The sequence below is a fragment of the Berghia stephanieae genome, chromosome 10 (assembly GCF_034508935.2).
Source record: "Berghia stephanieae isolate SIO BIC M18660-M18661 chromosome 10, UCSD_Bste_1.3, whole genome shotgun sequence".
Taxonomy (NCBI): domain Eukaryota; kingdom Metazoa; phylum Mollusca; class Gastropoda; order Nudibranchia; family Aeolidiidae; genus Berghia; species Berghia stephanieae.
Genome location: NC_088369.1, coordinates 28923762 through 28930549, shown reverse-complemented (window position 1 = coordinate 28930549; position 6788 = coordinate 28923762).

Sequence of the window (6788 nt, the reverse complement as noted above, 5' to 3'; positions counted from 1 at the left end):
GATTATCCATCATTCAAAGCTAGCGACGTGCACTTATTTGCAGGTCTGATAACCCAATTCCTTATGGGCTCATTGTTGTAATGGAAATCTCAAAATTTGACGCAAAATATTATCCATACAATGTTAAACTAGGCCCATAAGTGGGTTCGGTTGCCACAATATGTTTGTAAGTGAAAGATGGGTGTTCATACCTATTTATTATAAGACACCTCGAATATCTTGACCTATCTGAGTATCCACCGATGTCGTTTTGGTGTTGTTTATTTTTTGTTTGCTTTTTGTTTTGTTTTTTTCTCTAATGAAAATGTATTATCTAGCTGGTAAAAGGATGCGTGTATCGTTTTTATAAAAGATTTAAACGTTGTATCACGCATTAAGTTTGTTTTTGCTTTATCTATTTATTTTATGAAGTTAACAAGAGCTATTCAACTGCATATTTTCTCTTTCATTTCTTTTGTTTATGTCATTTTCAGCCATGCGGTTCACAGTGACATTGACCACAGATAATGTCGGCATAGTGGCGTTAGAGTAGTTAGCGCACTCGCCTTCTAACCAGAGGGACTGAAGTGAGTACCAAGTTCCAACGTTCCGTTTAATCAGCAAATGGGTAAACGGGTCTCTTTTGGATATGGCGAAAGTAAAGGCAACTTCGATAAGAATTGATAAACCTACACATTTGCATCTTGCATCATTGACAACCCAAACGTCTCTTCAAACGTCAGACTTACTTTACTTATTCCCCGTTCTTTGTGATTGATTTATGAATTTTTGGCAATTGAGTGGTTCCAAGGGCATTCTTCTAGTCAACTCCGCACTTGAGAAAACGCATCTTTATAAAAAATGATTGAAACGAGAAACATTAAAGTAATAGATTGTGAGAAAAAAATAATGTAATAAATAAAATTAAAATTCCTTTTATTCATCCCATATGGGAAATTTGTCTATAAGGCCGCAGTGCAGCGCCGCAAATTGAGCTAGGGCGAGGTTACTTGCTTAAGGCCACGTAGAGCAGCGGCGGATAATCGAACTCGGTACCTTTTGGGTACGAAGCAAAGACCGTACCGCTGAGCCACACTGCCATCCAACTTATGACGACTTCAAAGGTAAATAGCCTTAAGAAAAATTTTAAACAATTTAAAAAAGAAAAAGAAAACGTCTCAGACTACAGTTCTATCCTTAACTCTTGAAAACCATGCTCCGACTGTAAAGAGATTTTGACGGAAGGACAAGAAGCTGGTTTGTTCAACTCCGACTTCAAAAAAGGTCAAACAAGACCGGAGACGCGCAAAACGGCGATGGAAATAAATTTTTAAAAAGGTTCACTGTATATCGTAGCACGTACTGCGCCAGCATAAAAGAAAACTGAATAATTTTATAAAGAAAGCTAAAAAAGGATTATGACAATACAAAATTGGGGAACATCAAATCGTGTAAAGAGCTGCGTCAAATGACAAACACTTTGTTTTGGGAAACAGGGTAATGTAAATGTTGCAGCTCGATTCCCGAAGAAATAACAATCTGAAATTGAATGTAAGTTTCGAATGAGATAATGTTGTAGTGGTGTTGTTGAGATGAATAAAACATTCATCTTAGCAACGGCACTACTACATTATTTCATTCGTCTGTAGCGTTTCATTCATCCTGTTTTGTTGATAAAGGGGAAACCCGAAACGTCCATTGTTTTCTGTTTTCGTATATTAATTTGAAGTTTACATTCAATTTCAAATTTATGCAGATGAAACCCACGTGTATAAATTCGACACACCAAACAATATAATCCATTTTTTAATTACATGTATGAGGGACTGTATCAGAGATGGAATCAAACTAACGATTGGTCTGAATATTAATGGGATGTCCGACACAGTCCTCTGTGTGTGTTTAAAATCTAGTTGTCTTTTTTGACAGTAGTGTATCAATGCAGACTCAAATCAATATTGTTTGTAAAGTCTTAAAAATTCCTTTTTTCTCACGAGACCCCGCATATGTGGAATTCCATCCCCATAACTATCAGGGAACAACCATTTGTTAATTCTTATAAATATACACTAAAACACTATTTCCACATCTGCCTTTTTAAAATTTTAGACATATTATATTTTTATATCTATGATGATCATGATTTGTGTATGTGTGTGTGGTGTGTGTGTGTGTGTGTGTGTGTGTGTGTGTGTGTTTGTTTGTTTGTGATGTGGGACTCTGTGTTACAAGAAATGCATTTTTCATTAAGTGATAACAATGTAAAGCTTATTGAGCAATATATAATTTTACAAGTGTCATTTATTATTATAGTCATTATTATTATCATTTATTAATATTTATGTTTCCTGAAATATGGCTTGCTGGTGTTATCTATGCTGTTCACCAAGCCGACAAGGTAAAAGAGGCATTGTTTTGTATTTTATTATGTACGTAAAGTGTGAGTAATTTGGATTGTTTTCATTATTTATAATTTTTATCCACTTCCTGCATTGTGATTAAATATATTTGTATATTTGATGATTATCTATGATGTCTTTGATTTTACGTTTAGTTAATTTGTTAACTGGAAAATTTGATTAAATTTATGATTTCAGTTGACAAATTGCGCACAAGAAAACTTTGAATCTCACGTATGTAACGTAAGTTGTTAACCACCCTTTGGACAGGACTAGAATGGTGTCTATCGCTGAAATTCCGCAGCATTTGTAAATGACACAGTTTGGACATAGAGGGAAGGAGGGAGGGAGCATGCGCAAGGGAGAAGGCAGCTTTCTTCAAAATTTTATATGTCGTAGCAGATTCAACCTGGGTCGTTTGGGTGTGAGTTAGAAGCTCTGACAGTTGCATTAACTCAACCACCCTTCCACATACACCTAGCATGCTGTATTGAGCACATAATTAAGCAATTGCTAATTTCTAGTTTCACTTTATCGGTGTGCTTTACATAGCTACGCATACCCCCACCCCCCCCCCCTACTGTCTATAGCAGATATTACTCTTTCACACTTTAGTTAAGTTGTTATTGTGTCTGGCATGCTTTGGGGCCAGAGTTTTGTGATTGTTGTCACCCATCCAAACCCTGACATCGCTCAATATCGCTTGACTTTGTTGCAAGATTAGGTGTCTTACCGCCCGGAAACTATTACTATCGACTATAATCTTTTAGATGCAGGATACAATTTACTGTTCTGTATCAGCTGATGTTACAGTTTTTGTCAAGAGAACATTAAAACCAATGCTTCACGGCTCCCTGTGTTAGAATATTCTAGGTTGTTATAGCCTGATAAATGATGAAATAAATACACCTTTTTTAAGGAGATGGAGTCACGCATTTGATGAATTGGGTTGAGAAAAGCCGATGTCCTGAGCGGGCAGGAGAGAGAAAAAAAAAAACAACAAAAAGCACACAAAAAAAAACAACAAAAAAACCAAAACAAAACAAAACAACAACAGACGAGAGAGTGTTTTTGTGGTCGAGAAAGTTGAGTTGGTTAACAACTTACGTTACATACGTGAGATTCAAAGGTTTTATTTACTTTTCTTTAGCAAAACGCTTAGCTCTTATTGCTTACTTTGCTCTGCTGCACTGCGGCTAGCGCTGAGGTATCCCACTCTTTTTTAAAGATAGATCCGAAAGTTTAAAAAGTTCTCTGGGGATGAATAAAGGGGACTTATTTATTCTTTTAAACAGAGTTCGAATCCATGACGCTACAAGCAGCCAGAACTCACAGGCCTCGTAAATAAATATAAAGAATAGTTGCTGAGCAAATCAATCTTGAACCTTGTTAAGTATTCTTATACTTATAACTCTTAGCCATCTGTGATTCAGCCATTGTATGCTCTTACACCATTCATTACCTACTACATTGTAATAAGTTTCTGATAACATTGATGGTCACCTGAATAATCCCGCCTTTTCATTGGCAAATTCAAAATTTCGACGATGCTTGGCTATCTCGAATGGCTTTCAAGAATGTTTCAGATTATTCAGCAGGAAGTAACAGTTAGCAGCACAGCCCCAAACAAAGGGATGATGATTCATTACTATTGCGTGGTATTACATGCTCCAATGTTGCCTCAGGTGATCGTTGGGTAACTAAATAATTAGCCCGGCTGCTGCTGGCTAGCTGGCTGCCTAGAATAGAAGTCATTGTGCTCAACAGGCTTGGATTGGACTGGACAGGATGGCGTCATTTGAGATTGATTTGGTCGTAACGGTTGTGATGGCAACGTACGTGTGCATAAAGTTGGGAACAAAGAGGGGTCTTTAGCCAGCTTATCAAGTCAAGCAAAATAGCCTGAAGGCAAGATTTGAAAATTTGAAATAGCGTCTCTTTACTTTAACCATTAGCGGGCTTTTGGGCGGCTCTGTGGTCTCTAGTGGCATGACTCTCGCCTTCGGATTGGAAAGTCCAGGGTTCGTGACCCGATCTGAGAGGCGCATAGTTGAGTCCTTGGAAAAGGTTCTTTACTCACATTCTCTTACCTTACTCGGGTGTAAAATGAGTACCTGGCAATTAACAGCGTTGCCTCTGTTCGCGAAAAAATTAATATCGCCTAACATACTAACAGTCTTATCCTAAAAAACCCCAAAAAACTTGAGCTATATAGAACAAAATCCATTTAAACGTGCTCAAAGCGCTTTACAAGGGGACCTGGTCAATAGCAACCATGTTGGACGTGACATTCATTACGCCTCTTAGGCTATATTACAATTTTTTTTTCGGACAGAGACAACGTTGTCAATGACCAGGTACTCATTTACACCTGAGTACGGTGAGAGAAACTGAGTAAAGAGCCTTTCCCAAGGATTCGACTCTGCGCCGAGACTATATACGTTTAAGGTTATACGTTGTTTTGTATGTTGGTTATTATATCCGGGGCGGATGTTATGATTTTTTTTCGATAAACGCAATGCATCAATAAACTAAATAATGCATTTCATATCATTGATGCTGTGCTGTATATAGAAAAAAACTCAGATATTAAGCCGTCCGGAAATAAAGTTACAAACACACACATCTGTGTGTAACCATGAACGTTTATAGTCTGGTTGCTAGAATTTAGTGAGAACTAATCATAAAATTGGCCGACTAAAAACAATAACAAAGTACTGAGTGACGTCAGTTTCGTTTTATCTATAAGGAAATAATGTTGGAACTTAAATAGTGTCCAGAATAACTAATTTGCATCGTATTCAATTTTTTAAATGATTTTATTTGGGGGGGGGGGGGGGGGGGGGGGGGGGGGAGGGCTTGCCCTCAGACATCTCTTGAAAACTCAATCAAGTGGATCCACTATTCCCTCTGGAAACCATCAATGATATCATGTAAAAGTAAAATACACGCTCAAAACTGTGTGAAGTCTTTGCCACAGACATGGAGAGTTCAGAATTTTCTTCCCTGAATAATTTCTGAATGAATGCCATGTATGATTACAATTTCACTATCTTGTCGGTATTCCTGCAATATTTTATCTTCACAACAATTGAAAAAAATACAGTGCGTAATGCTAAAGTTAAAGGAGAAGAGGTGTAGATAGAGGCATAATACATTAAAGCGACACAATTTTAAAATGATTTTAAAAGTATACTACTACTACTACTACTACTACTACTACTACTACTACTACTACTACTACTACTACTACTACTACTACTACTACTACTACTACTACTACTACTACTACTACTACTGCCACTACTACTACTACTACTACTACTACTACTACTACTACTACTACTACTACTACTACTACATACTGCTACTACTACTACTACTACTACTACTACTACTACTACTACTACTACTATTACTACTACTCCTCCTACTACTACTGGTAGTAGAAGTAGTAGTACTACTCTCTCTCTCTCTCTCTCTCTCTCTCTCTCTCTCTCTCTCTCTCTCTCTCTCTCTCTCTCTCAGGGGTGAGAATGACTGGTCACAAAAAAGGATGAATTTTTTTCAGATCTAGATCAAGAGCCATCCATGCTAAAATGACCTATAAATTTGAATTTCATTGTAATTTACTGAGATGCAATCCAAAATGTATCTCGAACCAATTTCTGACACCACTAGGCCGAATTTCAAAAGTTGAAAGAGTAATTACAACATATGGTGGTTGTAGTAATTGTGGTGGTATGGATGATGATGTGATGGTAGTTGTAGAAGTAGTGGTGGTAGGGATGATGCTGTGGTTGTGGTTGTAGTTGTAGCTGTAGTAGGGATGAAGATGGGGTGGTAGTTGTAGTACTAGTGGTGGTAGTTTTAGTAATAGTGGTGGTAGGGATGATGATGTGGTGGTGGTCATAGTAGTAGTGGTCTTAGGGATGATGCTGTGGTGGTGGTTATCGTTGTTGTGGCAGGGGTGATGATGTGATGATGGTTGTAGTAGTTGTGGTTAGGGATGAGAGGTGGTGGTTATAGTAGTTGTGGTGGGGATGATAATGTTGTGGTGGTTGTAGTAGTTGTGGTGGGGATGATAATGTTGTGGTGGTTGTAGTAGTGGTGGTAAGGATGATGGTGTGATGATAGTTGTTGCAGTGGTGGTGGTAAGGATGATGATGTGGTGGTGGTTGTTATATAAGTGGTGGTAGGGATGTTGATGTAGGGGTTGTGGTGAGTCATTTTTTATTCATATTTTTTGTTGTTGAAAAAGGCGGAATTGTGATGGTGATGGGCGGAGATAACCCACCTTTTAGGCTGAAATCCGCCTTTATGCGGAAGATTCTCAGTCCACACACAAAAAAAACCCACTCAATTTTGGGTGCTTAGTATGCAACATTGAGTATTTTTTGTGTGTGTGGA